The sequence below is a fragment of the Lynx canadensis genome, chromosome A1 (assembly GCF_007474595.2).
Source record: "Lynx canadensis isolate LIC74 chromosome A1, mLynCan4.pri.v2, whole genome shotgun sequence".
NCBI classification, from domain to species: Eukaryota; Metazoa; Chordata; class Mammalia; order Carnivora; family Felidae; genus Lynx; species Lynx canadensis.
In genome coordinates, this window is record NC_044303.2 from 183,405,084 (window position 1) to 183,422,608 (window position 17,525).

At 35.1% G+C, this 17,525-nt stretch overlaps 1 pseudogene; it reads right to left on the reverse strand.

Moving 5' to 3' along the window:
* Positions 1-2,310: 2,310 nt before the first annotated feature.
* On the reverse strand, positions 2,311-16,676 carry LOC115520984 (annotated as a pseudogene).
* Positions 16,677-17,525: the final 849 nt, after the last annotated feature.

A 17,525-nucleotide genomic window follows, 5' to 3' on the forward strand; every position in this document is an offset into this window, starting at 1 on the left:
TAGATAAAATGGAAATTCTGAAACAACTGAAATTTAAACATTACTGGATGTGTTTAACAGCCTAGTAGAGGAAATAAAGGAAAAGTCAATGAATGTGTAGATTGATAGTAATTATTCAATTTGAAGTACAGAGAGAAAAATCATTGGGGAAAAAATCAACTAAGACCTGAAGAAAAGTTTTAAAAGGTTTAAAATATGTGTAATTGGAATCTCAGAAAAACAGGATAGAACTGAGTAGAAAAAAATATTTTAATCGGTGAAAGTTATAAATTTATAGATTTGAGAAGCTCCTTAAACTATAAGCAGAAATGGGAATTAAAAAAAAAAACTGTAAATGCATCAAAATCAAAATGCTGAAAACCAAAGAGAAGAAACAAAGTCTTAAAAGCAGCTAGAGAAAAAATAACATCTTAATTTTAGGACACAATTTGAATTTTTGCTAACTTCTCATCAGAAAATGTGGATATCAGAAGACAGTGAAACAAATTTAAAATATTAAAAGGAAAAAATCTGTCCATCTAGACATCTATATTAAGCCAACACACATATCAAGAATAATAAATAAATACATTTTCAGATTAGAAAAGAGAAAAGCTGTCAGAACTCATTGCCAGCAGATATCAAATACAAGAAAGACAAAGAGTTTTTCTGGCTAACAGAAGTTGAACACAGATGGATAGGGGGTGACTGGGTGGCTCAATCATTTAAGCATCTGACTCTTGGTTTCTGCTCAGGTCATGATCTTATGGTTCATGGGTTCAAGTACTGCATTGGGCTATGCACTGACTGTAGGGCTTGCTTGGGATACTGTCTCCCTCCCTGCCCCTCTTACTCACTCTCTCTCCTTCTCTCAAAATAAATAAATCCCCTTAAAAAAAAAAAGTTAACGGATGGATACATAGATCCTTAGGAAAGAACAAAGGATCAAAAGATAGTAAATATCTGGGCAAATGTTAAAAAACAAAACAAACTTTTTTTTCCCCTAATAATTGCTTTAAAAGAAAGTATAGGGGCATCTGGGTGGCTCAGTTGGTTAAACGCCCGACTTTGGCTCAGGTCATGATCTCACAGTTCATAAGTTCGAGCCCCACATCAGGCTCCGTGCTGACTCACTCCTTCTCTCCCTCTCTCTGCCCCTGCTCTTGTGCCTGTGTGCACATGCTCCCCTCTCAAAATAAACATTTATATATATGTTTTTTTATATAGATATAGATACTATACATACAACAACAATAACATGGAAGAAATGGAGTTAGACTTATAAAGCTGTACTGTTACCTTATTTTATATGAAACAATATTAATTCCATACCGACTATGAAAGGAGGTACACTGCAATCCCAAGAGCAACCACATGAGACAATGCAAAATGGATAACAAAATATTAACATAGAATTCTTAACATATACTTAAATAAATAATTTTATTTTTTAAATCTTTTTGAAAGATAAAGGATTTCTTTGAATTTATATTCTATGAGATATAAATGCTGATCACGTGAGTCAGTAAACAAGAAAGGACCCTCTTCAATGAACACTAATTATTTTTCCCAAGTCGGGATTTCCTGGAAGTCACATCACACAGTTCAGTCTATCTTCCACTTCTGCCATCTGAAGGCTGATCTACTTCCAACCTAAACCCCAGGAAAGGTACAGAGCCCACCACAGTTTGCCCAATACCCTAATAGTGTTTTATGTAAACCCCTTATCCCTAGCTTTTAATTAAAAAGGGAATTCTGCCAGTTTTCTCCTAACAGTCTCTGCTGCAGGATTAAAAAAAAGTATCTGCATCATACTTTGCTTGAGACTCAGAAGTCAGACTACAATTTCTTTTTTTGTTTGTTTGTTTTTTTTTCAACTTTTTTTTTTTTTTTTTTTTTTTTTTTGGGACAGAGAGAGACAGAGCATGAACGGGGGAGGGGCAGAGAGAGAGGGAGACACAGAATCGGAAACAGGCTCCAGGCTCTGAGCCATCAGCCCAGAGCCTGATGCGGGGCTCGAACTCACGGACCGCGAGATGGTGACCTGGCTGAAGTCGGACGCTTAACCAACTGCGCCACCCAGGCGCCCCTACAATTTCAAAAGGAAGAAGAAAAATTGGTTCATGGCTGTGCCTATCAGCCACCCATGTGGGCCCAGCCATCAGCTGTGGTTGCCAAGCAGACAGCTAAAAACACCTAAGCAGGACAGGACCAGACAAAGGTAGATCTTTCTATGACATCATGGAGAGATGACTGACTTCAGAGCTCCCAGACTCCACAGCTTCCAGCTGCGTCATTGTCCATGTGTCACCCCTAGAGTCATTTTTGCCATCAGGATAGCTGAAGCTTATGGGCCTCTCCTTGTGGCACTTCCTAGTCTTCCCAGGGTTTTAGCTGAGGCCCAGGGATCATCACTGCCTTAAGGGCAGGCTGCTTAGGGGGTACCCATGGGGGATGATCTTGCCATGCATTCTCCAGCTCCATAGGGCTTTACCAGGGGCTTTTCAAACCCAACATACTCCAGGATATCCCTGAGCACATCTTCCTGTCCATACACCAACCTACCAAAATGGTCATAAATGGCCAGAGTATGCTGGGTGTGCATGCAGATGATGAGCTGGCCATACATGTTGCTCTGGTGCAATAGACTTGAACAATGAAGTTGAACCACCAGGCGTGGATCTAAAGATCCTATGAAGCTCCAGCAGATAGTCATATATTTGATGTCCCAGACCATGTCCGGAAAAAAAAATTTTTTTTTCAGTCACCAAGGTGTGAAGCCAGTCATGGTCTGAGTTATTTAGACAAAGGTGAGCTTCAGTAAAGATATCCTTAGCTTTTTCAGGATTAGGATTACGTTCTCTAATCCTCCATATTGAGAATTTTGATGCCAATCTCTTCTTCAATCTCTCACTTCTCTGTGCCAATCGTTCCTTTGAAAGAGGACAAGTGAGTATCACCCTCTCGAGGAACAACCATGTCAAAAATACCAGCCGTACAGGCCAAGCGTAGGGGATGCTCCAAACTTTCTGGAGGAGTGACCAGTCCTGCTTTCTGGGCATGTTTTATAAACTCCATTTCTGATTTGTATTTGGGTTCATAAGTAGGAGGTGTGAAATGTTTCTTAACCCTCACTGGAACTACAACTGTGGACTGAATCACCAGGACTGGCTGCCAAGACCACCACACTAAAGCTCTGGATAAACAAAGCAAACCCCATGGTGTGAGGGCTGCCACTTTTTTCCTTAAAATATACTTTAATACTTTTAAAAAGCAGAAAGGAGGAACAATCAAAGATCAGAGGGACAAAGTAAAGAACAATCATGACAAAATTATATAAAATGTTAATGAACTAAATGCTGTCAGTAAAAGTCAGAAATTGTCAAAATACATACACAAGAAAGACTCAATAATATAATGTATGTTGTACATTATAAATAATGCATATGTAATACAAATCTACAAATATAACTTAAATAAAAAGACAGGTTAAAAGCAAATAGACGGTAATAGACATCATGCAAAGAGTAAGCAAGTAGACTAAATGGCTAAATTAAGAGCAGGAAAAAAAATTCAAGACAAAAAATATTACTGTAGAAAAGACATTTAAAAATGATAAAAGATTTAATTCATGAAGATGATATAATAATTTTAAGTATGGGCACATCTAGTGATGGAAATTCAACATATGTGAGATACAAATTAACTGAATTAAAAATAGGAAAAGATAATACCAAACATATAGCCAGAGATTTAAACAGAATTCTCAGCACTAAATAGAACATAAAAACAAAACAAAACAAACAAAAAAACAGTAAAAATGGAGATGATTTCAATAGTACTAGCAACCATATTCAGCTAATATTTTTTTTCAACTTATAAAATACACCAACTGCAGAAAATACATTTCTTAATTGTATGTAGTGTATTCTATAAATAGTCAAATCTGTTGTCTCATACAAGAAACTTAAGTTTTAAAAATTGCATCTATATAGAGTATGTTGCTACTACAAAGGAATTAAATTTTAAAAAACAGCATATTTAAGAATGCTCAACTATTTCTATATTAAGCAACACACTTTTTTTTTTTATTTTAATGTTTATTTTTGAGAGAGAGAGAGAGAGACAGACAGCGCATGAGCAGGGGAGGGGCAGAGAGAGGTAGACGCAGAATGTGAAGCAGGCTCCAGGCTCTGAGCTGTCAGCACAGAGCCTGACATGGGGCTTTAACCCATGGACTGCGAGATCATGACTTGAGCCAAAGCCAGTTGCTTAACTGACTGAGCCACCTGGGTGTCCCTAAACAACACATTCCTTAAATATCAAGGGTCAAATAATAAAAAATAATAATGAAAAATAAAGTATTTTAAACTGAAAATATTTTGTTATTTATAATAAAAGCATATAAAAATTTAGGATGCCAGTAAAGCAGTGCTTTGAGGAAAATTTATAGCATTTAAGGTTTACTTTAGAAAATAAGAAATATTTTAAAATGATGACCTATAGTTTTACTTTAAGTATTTAGAAAAAAAATAAAGAAATGCAAACTACAAGAAGCCAACGGAAAGAGATAATAAAGATATAAGCTAAAGAAAGAAAATTTTATACGCCACAAGTAATTTTTTGCAAAGAATTTTGAAAAGAATCACAACACAACTAATTAGTTCAGCCAGACTAATCAAGGGGATAAAAGAGTGTATGTGAGTGAGAGAACACACAATTATCAGTATCAGGAATGAAAGAAATGTTATCATTAGTAAAATTATAGACAAAAGACATCAAATGGATGAAATAATTATGAACAATTTCATTACCACAAATTTGACAATCTAGATAATGTGAAAATAATCCCTTTAAAATTACAAAAATAAGACAAATTTAAATGGAAAAGATAGATCACTTAGTATAAAAAAATGGGATTTGTTACAGTAGATATTTTTTAAAAGATCCACAAAGAAAATTCCAGGTGCAGAATTGAATTCTGCCCAAATTTTAAGGTAAAAATAACATCTATTTTATACAAAATCTTATTGAAACTTGAGAAAGAACACTTCCCAACCATATTTATGAGGAGAGTGTAATTTTAATACCGAAATCTGTCAAAAATAGTACAAAATAAGACAATTACAGCCCTCCGTCTTTCATGAAAATAGATCAAGTTATTTCACATTATTAGAAAGTCAAACCAATAAATATATACTAGGGTAATACAACAAGATCTAGTAGAGTTTATCAGGAAGGCCAAACCGGCTCCAATATTGAAAAATAATGTAATTTACCATATAACAGAATGAAGCACTAAAAACACAATAGGTAAATAAAATATATTGATAAAATTCAGATTTATGATTAACAACAACATTTACGATTAACAACAACAACAACCAACACCTCTTAACCCACTATTAATAGAAGGAAACTTCCTCAATGTGATAAAGAGCATCTATTTGTTTCTTTAGAACTATAGCCAACACCCCTGCAATCAGGGTCAAGGGCAAGGATGCCCACTCTCACTAGTTCTTACAACATTGTCCTGGATATCTTAGCTCTAAATATAATGCATTAACATAAAAGTTATCAAGATTCCAAAGAATGAAACAAACTGTTTTTATTTGCTGATGAAATAAGCATTTACAAAGAAAATCCTAAAGTACTGACAAAACAACTGTTAAAATTAATATCTTAGGATCCAAGGTTAAAAAAGTCAATTGTCTTCTAATATGCCAGCAAGAGATAACTTGTAAATCAAAGTTTAAAGATTTATCTTACAATAGTTTCCAAAAATTGTAAAACATTTAGGTTAAATATAAATTAACAGATCTCTTCCCAGAAAATTAAAAAGCATTGCTGGGAGAAAATAAAGAAGAATCTAAATGAATGGGACAGTGTACTGTATTCATGGGTTTTAAAACTCAACATCGTTGACATGTATTTTTCCCCAAATTGATCCATGAGAACAACCTCAATCATGATCCCAAAAGCCTATTTTGTAAAACTTGTCATGCTAATTCTTAAATTCATATGACATTGCAAATGACTAAAATATCTAAAACAATCTTCAAATAAACAACTAATGTGGAAAGACTTCCACTACTTGACATCAAGACTAAAAATAAAGCTACAGTAATCAACACAGTATGATACTGAAATAAATACTGATGAATAGATAAATGGAAAAAAAAAGTCCAGAAATTGTTGCACAAAAATGGTCATTTTTTTTAAAGAAAGGTACTAAATCATTCCATTTCAGAAAAGAAACTCTTTCCAAAAAAATAGTTCTGGAAAAACTTAATATTGACATAATAAAGAAATATCATTATCTCCTCCAGTACACAAAAATAATTCAGGATTCATCAGCGATCTTATTACAAAGTGTAAACTGTAAACCTTTACAAGAAACCATAGACAAGTATCTTCATCATTTGGAGTAGGCAAATGTTTTTATATGGATTATAGAAGGCAAGAAATTTAATAGGAAAGAAGAAGTTAGACTGTACCAAACTAAATAAGCTGTACTTTCTCTAAAGACATTGTTAATGAAGTTAATAAGCTACCAACTTGGAGAAATTATATATATATTATGTAAATATATATAAATATCATGCCATGCATGACATATATAAAACACTTATAACACAATAATAAAAAAGAAACCTCCTTCCCTAAAATAAGCAAAATATTTTAACAGACCTTTCAGAAAGGGAGATATAGAAATGGCCCACAGTCACAGGAAAAAAAAAAATTTCAATGTTGTTATTCATTAGAGAAATGCACATATCAATCACAAAGAGATAAAACTTCATACCTACTAGAATGGCTAAAACTGAAAGGTAACATACAACAAATGTGCCATGAACGTGCAACAACTAAAACTCTAGTGTTTTGTTAATAGGGATGTTAAATAATATCTCTAGTTTTAACCAAGACAAATAAAAATGTTATGTATGTACATAAATGAATTTTATAATAATGTCCAAAATAGTTGATCCCTGATAGCCAAGTATTATAAATGTCCTAGGTATACATCAACTGGAAAGTTTATAAGAAACCTATTGCATATTTATACAGAATACTATCCGGCAATAAAAAGAAGACAGACCAAGCAACTTGGACATTTAGATATAGGTATTCATATATACACACAGTATACATTTTTATGTATTTAAAATGAGATAAAAGTACATAATATATGCTTCAATTTATATGAAACTCCAGAACAAGAAAAAAATGTTCTTCATTGAAAAAATAAACCCGAACAATATTTGTCTCTGGAGGGTGTAAATGGAAATTGACAGAAATCAAACATAAGGACACTTTCTAGACTGACGGATGCAAACGTTCTATTGAATCTTTGACAGGGGTTTGGGTTACAGAGTTAATTTGTACTTAGCAAAACTCAGTGAATCTATACTTATGAGACATCAATACTTGTTTTATTGCATGTAAATTTTAATTAAAAAAATACACATTGCACACAAATCTTGGACTCTAATGATGTGCCAGCTGAACAATTTAGTACATAGTATATTGATGTCTGAAGTTTAGTGTGAAATTCACACAAAACAGGATGAACTAATAGAGGGACGGAGATATGGATGCATAGGTACAAATGTGTTGATGTTTTTTTCTTAAAGATTATAGTTAAATATTAATGGTAAAGTTTGAGAAGATGGTGTGTGTGTGTGTGTGTGTGTGTGTGTGTGTGTGTGTGTGTGTGACTCAGCCATAAAATGAATGGCTGCCACAGGAACGAAATCTCGCCATTTGTGACAACACAGATAGACCTAAGTATAATGCTGTATGAAATAGGTCCGAGAAAGACAAGCACTGTATGATTTCACTTATATGTGGAATTTTAAAAACAAACAAACCAACAAGCAAAATGAAACACAGAACTGGTGGTTGCCAGAAGAGATGGGGTCAGGGGATGGGCGAGATAGGTTAAGGGAATTGAAAGGTACAAACTTCCAGTTATAAAATAAATAAGCCCAATGGATGTAAAGGACGACATAGGAAATATAGTTAATAATATTGTAGTAACTCTGTATGGTGGCAATAAGTAGACTTACAGCAGTGATCATTTCATAACGTATATAAATATTGAATCAATACGCTGTACACGTGATACTAATATAATATTGTATGTCAACTATACTTCCATCATATTAAGTTGGGAGGTGGGCATACAGATTCTCTGTCAATTTTTCCAACTTTGTTATGTGTTTGAGTACTTCTTAATAAAATATTGGAAGGGCACCTGGGTGGCTCAGTAGGTTAAGGGTCTGACTTCGGCTCAGGTCATGATCTCACGGTCTGTGAGTTCGAGCCCCGCATCGGGCTCTGTGCTGACAGCTCAAAGCCTGGACCCTGCTTCGGATTCTGTGTCTCCCTCTCTCTCTGACCCTCCCCTGTTCATGCTCTGTCTGTCTCTGTCTCAAAAATAAATAAACGTTAAAAAAATTTTATAAAAATATAAAATATTGGAAAAAAGGAAGAAATCAATGGTAATAGGCATATATATTATAATTTTATAATTACTTATATACATATTAAATTTTAGAATTATTTCCTTATTATCTAATTTTCACATACTGTATATTTGCATATCACTAAACACATACACACATATTTCCATATAGCGTACAGTAGCATCAATCAGCCAAATCTTTCAACTTAGATCAATCTCAGAAGCTCCATCAAATTAAAAAACAACAACAATCAAACCCCAAATAAAAGAGCTAACAGAAGCTGTTGAGAACATGGGAACATCCAAGGCAACCAGGACTTGAGGAGCCAAGTTTTCCGAATAAAAGAAAAAGCTCCAAGATGAGCAAACGTTGTCAGTTTTTGTATTGAGCTATTTGCTGAGCCTTAAGCTGTCTGGGATGAGGGACGCTGCCTTCAGTTTAGGACTTTCTGTGATCTGACAGGGATACAGGTATAAAACTGCATTTCAAGTTTACCAAGGAGGCCATGTCTTGAGGGGCCAAGATCCCAGAGCAATAAAGGATTGCAGAGTTTAGCATTATTTTTCCCCTCAAGCTATTTGTCAATTTCCAAGTCAGTGGGGAAGAGATTAAGAATCCAATGAGAAAACTGCATCTAAGAAGGAAGGAAACATAACAGCACTTTTGGTACTCTCGCTTTCCTGTGGCCACAAAAACTGGAGTTTGAAAATGCCAAAAAGGAGGAAATCAGCCAAACATCCTCCTTCTAGGCTTTCAGTTGAGAGCCCTGAGGGCTGTGCTTGAGATATATGTGCAAAGTGGAAATAGTTTAGACCTCAAAAGACTGAAGCACAGACTTAGACCATCTCAAACTCTGATTGCCTTTTCTCTAATTGCCTGCCAGAAGAAAACTAAGTCCTCCCTGGAGGAAAACATCATACTCAAGAACCTCTATTTTTTTCCACACACTGTCTTCAGAAATGAATTTTTAAAATACTGGATGCACCACTTCCATTCAACATTGTACTGGAATTATCAGTTTAATAATAAGAAGGAGAAATCAAAATGCAAGGACTTGAAAGAAAGAATACTGTCATTATTCTGAAAAAATAATTATGTGCATAAAAAATCTAAAGGAATCTAATTATTAGTAAGTAAATTTAGGTAGTTTGCAAAGGAGAATGTCAGGATACAAAAATCAAATATATTTGCATATACAAGCAACACACAACCAAAATTGAAAACTTAACACTTATGGCAGAGCACAGAGGAATTTTAGGGCAGTTAAAATACTCTGTATGATACTATAGTGGTGGATACATGTCATTATACACTTGCCCAAACCAGCAGAATGTACAGAGTCAAGTGTGAACCATAATATAAACTATGGCCTTTGGGTGAGAATAATCTGTCAATGTAGGCTGATCAATTACAACCCATGTACCACTCTGTTGCTGGAAATGTTCATAATGTGGAGGACTATACATGTGTGGGGATAGAGGATATATGAAAAATCTGTGTCTTCCACTCACTTCTGCAATGAACCTAAAATTTCTCTAAAAATATAAAGATTTTTTGGGGCACCTGGGTGGCTCAGTCGGTTAGGCGTCCGACTTCGGCTCAGGTCATGATCTCACAGTTCATGGTTCAAGCCCCGCATTGGGCTCTGTGCTGACAGCTCAGAGCCTGGAGCCTGTTTCAGATTCTGTGTCTGCCTCTCTCTCTGCCCCTCCTCTGTTCATGCTCTGTTTCTGTCTCTAAAATAAACATTTAAAAAATCTCTCTCTCTCTCTACATATATCTATATCTATATATATATATAGATAGATAGATAGATATAGATATATATATATATTTAAATGTTTACACTAAGAGCATAAAACATCAAACATCTTTTTAAAAATCTGCAAGAGATGTGGAAAACCTCAACATAACTTTATACAAAACACCAATGAAAAACTTAAAGCATTAAAACAAATTGAGCATTAGCTAAGATAATTTTACTATGAACAAACTCAACAGCTTATGCTATCAGACATCAAGCTTTGCCATACTACAAAGCCACAGTAATTAATAAAGTGTCGTTCTTATAAATGAATAGGAAAGAATAGTAATTTTTTATACCTTTTATAAAGGTACTACTGACTAAAATGGGAAAAGGATGGTCTTTTCGATCAGTTGTAATGGGTCAGTCCAAAACAAATATAAAAATGAATCTTTTTTATTTTAAATTATACATAAAAATAAATTACAGATCGTTTTTAGACTTGCATATGAATCTAAAATGATAGGGGCGCCTGGGTGGCGCAGTCGGTTAAGCGTCCGACTTCAGCCAGGTCACGATCTCGCGGTCCGTGAGTTCGAGCCCCGCGTCAGGCTCTGGGCTGATGGCTCAGAGCCTGGAGCCTGTTTCCGATTCTGTGTCTCCCTCTCTCTCTGCCCCTCCCCCGTTCATGCTCTGTCTCTCTGTGTCCCAAAAAATAAATAAACGTTGAATCTAAAATGATAATTTTTTTAGAAGATCACAAAAGTAACTAATTTCTAACTGTGGCATGAAAAGGTATTTCTTTATCTGGATCCTAAGTCACTGACCATAAAGGAAAGACTGAAAAATTGTATTTCATTAACATTAGAAACTTCAATTCATCATGCCTCTCTTTCTGGGGGAAAAAAAAAGAAAAGTAGCTATTAACAGAGTGAAAAGACAGGAACGAAATATAGCCAACAACAAAAAAAGACTCTCGGTACAGTTAATCATCAGAAAGAGATAAATTAAAACTTTAATGGGAACAGATTTGCTGGAATGGCTAAAATATAAGCTTGACGATATCAAGTGTGGGTAAAAATATGGTTTAAGTGGAATCCTAATACTTTGCTGGTGTGAATGTTAATTGGTAAAAGTCAATTGTTGTAAATTCCATCTCCTTACAATTCCATGCTTAGGTATAATACCAAACAGAAAGGTGTATATTTAAGCACCATAAGACATAGGAAAAGATGTCCATAGCAGTGTAATTTACAATACTTTTAAACAATAGAATGAATCAATTATGGCATATTTATCTAATGGTATTCTATAAACAAATGGAATGAAATCAATTTGTTTTACTCTATAACCTGGATGAATTTCAAAAACATACTGTTAAATTTAAAAAAAAAAAACAAAAAAGAGAACTCACTATAATCATTTCTTTATCTTCAAAAGCATATGAAGCAAACCAATGTTGAAATAACTCAGGAAAGTGGTTATTAACAGGGTGAGATTCATAGGACTGATAGGGAACACAGGTAGATTTCTGGGCTTATGGTAATATTCTATTTCTCCATCAGGACTGAAGTTACACAGATGCGTCCTCTTTTCATTTTTTTTTTTAACGTTTATTTATTTTTGAGAGAGACAGAGAGTGAGAAGGGAAGGGGCAGAGAGAGAGGAATACACAGAATGTGAAGCAGGCTCCAGGCTCTGAGCTGTCAGTACAGAGCCCGACGCGGGGCTCAAACCCACAGACTGAGAGATCATGACCTGAACCAAAGTCGGAAGCCTAACTGACTGAGTCACCCAGGCACCTGTGTCCTCTTTTTAAAAAGTCATTGAGTTGATAAATATGGTATACAACTTTTCAGTAAGTATATTATACTTCAAGACAATTTTCCTAAATATCAATGGTGTAAATGATATAGGTAAACCTCTAGAGAGATGATTTATTTATTTATTTATTTATTTATTCATTCATTCATTCATTCATTCATTCAGAGAGAGCCACATGAGAGTAAGGGAGGATCAGAGAGAGAGAGAGAGAGAGAGGGAGAGAGAGAATCACCATCAGGCTCCATGCTGTCGGCACAGAGCCCAATATGGGGTTTGATCTCACAAACTATGAGATCAAGACCTGAGCTGAAATCAAGAGTTGGACACTTATCTGACTGAGCCACCCAGGCACCCCAGGTTAGGATTCCTATTTCTTATTACCAAAAGACAGAATGGTTTGAATATCTAGTCATCTGCATATGAACTTTCTTTTAGTCTCTACAGATTAAATAAGAAATCAATGTAAATATTTTAGCATATTCCTGTAATTATTCATGCTTTCTCACCTATATATTTTTATACACCAAACAGGGTTCTAGAGTCTTTTTGAGAGCTTGGTCTTGCAATAGTAAGTTCTGTCTAGGCCCCTATAAATCTGATAAACCTATAAATCTGATAAATGAACAATTCCAGAGGTGCTATTTGAATGGATGTTATTAAGAATATATGGTTCTAGAATGGGCATCAAAAGCTTTCTTACTTTCCATATAGGCCACAAGAAATACTTGCTCATTGCCTCATGTTGATATGCTTGTTAATTAGATCTTGCATTGTTGAACTTACTTTAAATTGAGATACGATTATTTGTATATATATACACACATATATTTGTATGTATATATATTATTTGTATATATATGTGGGCATGAGATAAAATGATCTGTATATGTATATATATATATACATATATATGTATGTATGCATTATATATATGTAAATATATGTGTACTTTACTTATATATATGAATAGGCCTGTTTTCTTGGAATATACTATGCCAGATTACTAAAAGTTTTTAAAACTTTTGGTTTGAGGCTATGTAATTAACTAAACTATGGCACACTAATAGCCAAACAATGTGCCCTCAGTGTAAATGTGCCCTTTTATTTCATTTTCTGTCCTTAAGTAACTTGTAAACTGTGATACTTGGATACAAATTATTACAAATTTATTTTTAATTTTGTTTTGTTTATTCCCAAATGCAAAGCAACTAGGATCATAGTGATGCTACCTGTGGTTAAGAGTGACTGGTCATAGCCAGGCTCCTGGAATATATTATTACTACATTTGTGATATGATTTGTAATGGGAAAAAATAAATAGCAAAAGCATATGATTATTTCTGTAATTTAACTTACATTTTCTAAAACTGGTAATAACTAGTGTAATTTAGATCTCATAAAAGAAACAGAGATGCTCTACTGAATCTAAAATCAAAGCCCATGAAAACCTTTTATACACAATGTAAAGAGACATGTTTAATATAAGCATCTGCCAATCTAATCTGATAATTTTGCTCATGTTGTATTTTTTGCCCATTTGGCATGTTTTTATGCAGCAATTTATATACAACACTGTATCAGCATATATGGGGTATACAACCAGCTGTGTCCTATTATATAATTTATAGGAAAAAAAATAACAAAGAAAATTGCTTTATAATGAAATACGGGGGAAAATTCTAAGATGAGAAACCTGTTGACCTATTTTCCAGTTGAGCCGACAAGGGCATATTCTGTACCTAGACCTTGGCCTGTAATGTTGACTACTCTTACCCAGATTGGCCTATCTACTCCAAAGCAAAACTTACACATTTGCTTCACAAATGAGCCTACCACTTTAAGCCAATCTTTGCAAAACAGGAAACAGCAGCATGCACTTTACTCCCCAAAAGAGTATTGTTTCTGGAAAATTTCCCCCCCAATCAGAAAATTGTAGTTCATAGTAAACAGAGTAAACAGTGATGGTGAGTAACAATGTACAATCAGAAACATGCATGAGATGAGCAGCTGCCAGTCGTTAGCACAGTTTCTGTTCACTGTTTTCCAAAGTACTGTTTATATTACTGTGGTGGTGGGGGAGGTGGATCAAGAGAATAAAATTGTACAAAATGAATATGGGTCATAGTCCTCCTCTAAGTGCCGTTCCTCCCATCTTCCACCTCCAATTAATTTCTCCCATATGTTTATTTGGTGAGCTTTTTCAAGTAAGAATCCTTTGATCGGCTATCAGTCCATCAGCTACATTCACGAGTAAACATCTCCTGCATCTTTCTTAGGTTTTAGTAGTCCATTGTCTTACAATATTTTAGACATCTTGTCAAGATTTTCTCTTCTGCAAGATGGCCACAAAGTAATTCATTTTTCTGATGACATTTAATTTTTGTGTAACTCTCTTTATTTTTGTGCAAGTCTCATCAGTCAAGTTTGTTCTATTTGATGGCCTATGTCAGTATACCTACAGTATGGTGTTACATCCCTCTGTAACTGTTGTCTGTATCCAGAGGTTAATAAATGTGTTTTCAAAAAGCTCCAAGGTGGTTCTAATACACATTCTATCAGATTCGAGTCAATGACTTAATAGATAGAATGCACTTGTCTAATGGACTACCAGTGTTTCTGGTTACGGACTGTGATTTGCCCTCGAGGATTAACACAGCAGTTTCCCTCTATGAGTTAACCTCCTATGTGGTTTGATCACAGACACAATGCTGATCATAGTGGTTGTAAGTATTTCGGTTCATAATTGTGGATCCCAGAGTATATTAATATCATGGCATTCTGAGACTTATTTCTTTTGAGTGTGCCTTTTGGTTAACATGGTTCTGTCTTGCAATTTGTAAGACTTTTTAAAGAAGAGGATCAGATTCTGGAGTATAATAACTTCCTTGGCATATGGCTCTGAGTTGACTAGCTTTGTTTAACCTTTCATCATTTGAAAACAGCACCATTTTATCTTCTACTGTCAATAGATTAACTCTAGGGGTGCCTGGGTGGCTCAGTCGGTTAAATGTCTGGCTCTTGGTTTCAGCTCAGGCCATGATCTCAGGGTTTGTGAGCTTGAGTCTGCACCAGGCTCCACGCTGACAATGCGGGGCCAGCTTGGATTCTCTCTCTCCTTCTCTCTCTCTGCCCCTATTCTGCTTGCTCTCCCTCCCTCAAAATAAATAAATAAACTTAAAACAAAACAAAACAAAAAGATTAACTCTCAATTAACTGCTCTTTCTATTAAAACCATCAACTTTTTATAGCATTTATCCTTAAGTCATGGGGCAGGCCACACACTAACCAGATTTGTGCAATGGGCATTTTTAGTGCCCTTTACACCTATCTAGTTCCCTTCTAGTATTCCCTACCTTCTCATAATCATACCCAGAATTTTACAACTGCAAATAATTACTAATAAAAATAGTACAATAGAAGTTAATATGTTGAACAATATTCTATGTTCCAAAACTATATGCGTTCAGCACTCTGCAATATTTAATTTCCACAGAACCCTCTAGTGGAGGTACTCTTATTTTCCCTGTTTTATAGATAACAAAACCGAGGCACAGAGAGGTTAAGCAACTTTCAGGAAGTAATGTAATTCAACAGGTCGAGCCCAGGCTTGCTTTGTTATCACCTTCATTGCAGCACTGTGCTGATTCAGAGGCCAATATTACTAAGCAAACACACTCACAGGTCAACGTGCTAGTATTCACAAAGATGCTTTGAGACTTAGGTTTTGGCTTAGAAGGGGCATCTTAAAGGGAGGGGGTGTTAGGTATTGCTGGAAGATCAGGAAAGTAGTAAGTTTTAGATAAACAGAATTACTAGTCACCTTTCATACCAGATTATGTTAAACTGTTGCCCAATTTACCCACAGCATAGGAGATCAGCCATATGTGGTGATTTCAGTGTAGGGAATTAAAATGCTGTTTTATCATCTCCCATAGGAAAATAACAATTCTTCTGATAACTATTATCGCCGAACATGTACTATTTACCAGTTACTGTCCAAAGCATTTTAGCTTCATATAAAAATTTGGTGTGTGGAGACAATGGTGAGGGTCACTAATAATAGTGGATATAATATCATCTTTGGGGAAGTAAGCTATTAAAATCCATACACAATGGATGTGACAGATATTTCTTACAAATTCATGAATGGAACAATCAGGAATATTCTTACCTATGACACCAGTGAACTGAGGAAAAAATTTCAAGGATACAGGACAGGAATGTTATCACAATTGAGAAACTGAATCATGTAGAGTATGCTCTGTTCTGAGCAAGGTTGTGATCAGGCAGAGGAAAATTTAGACTGCTTCAGCCACAGAGCTTGAACAAACAACAAACATAGTGACACATGGAAACATTGGCAGGCCCCACCCCAGTACCATGAGGGAGGTGGTGGCCAGTGACAGACCTCCTTGAATTGCTACCCACCTGACATACATATGTGTTACAGAGATTTGAGTCAAGCAAGCTATCAGAGCCAAAAGGCAAACATCTGAAATATATAAATGGCATCTACTTTTCTGATTTAATACTTAATGGGCAAACATGATTATACACTTTTAACATGTGGCTTTCTTTTTAGAGAATGTGCTATTTAGATTGATACTAACATCTGGTGTGTTTGATAGTTGTTTTCCCTATTGTACATTAATATACCGGCATGTTGACTTATATATGTAGTTAAGGCTCTACTGGCACGTAGGTTTAGATGGATAATTTGAGTCAATCCATAGGTAACCAGTAAGTTCAAGAAAACAAAATTCTGAGCCAGCAGGAAAGCAGGTCAGATTAGTTCCTAGGGTGAATGTCACTTAGTGAGACATAATGGCTTGCCCTCACCTGGATAAGACTCCTTCTGCACATCTGGTTTCCATTAGCCATTGCATTTTAACTGTAATGCTTTGTAATTATCACTGCATAGGACTCATTAGCTTTGTTTTTACTCAAGAGGAGACTGAGGATCACAGAGATAAAATAACTTCCTCCAGGTTAATCAACTAGGAAGGACAGAACCAAATACTGAACACAGAACTGTTGGGCTGAAAATTCCACATTCTTTTCACTCTTAGATAGGGTGCATTCCCTGAAAGAAACAAAGTTACACATCACTGATGTGGAGAGAATAATATGCCTTAAAAAGGATTCATTGTGAAAACTCTGGCAAAAGCCAAAAGCAACCAAATCAGAGAACTTAACTAATAGGTAGATTTTCAAGAGTTTCCATTTCCTATTTTTTTGTCAGTTTCCAGGAGGATTAAAAAAAAAAAAATCTTAAAGCTGTGTTCATAACAGACACCCACAGGGGAAACACAGTGCCCCCTTACTGCTCACACAAGTGGGTTTACTTATCAGAAGGCTGTTGCCTAAATAAGGAAATATAAGCTGATAGCCCCTTCTCATACCCAGTGTCTACAATTATTCTAGACATAGGCAAGAAGCAACAAATTGGCAGAAGACTCATAAGGAAAAAATACATTTGTAAGAAGAGATTATTCATTATGCTAAATTGCA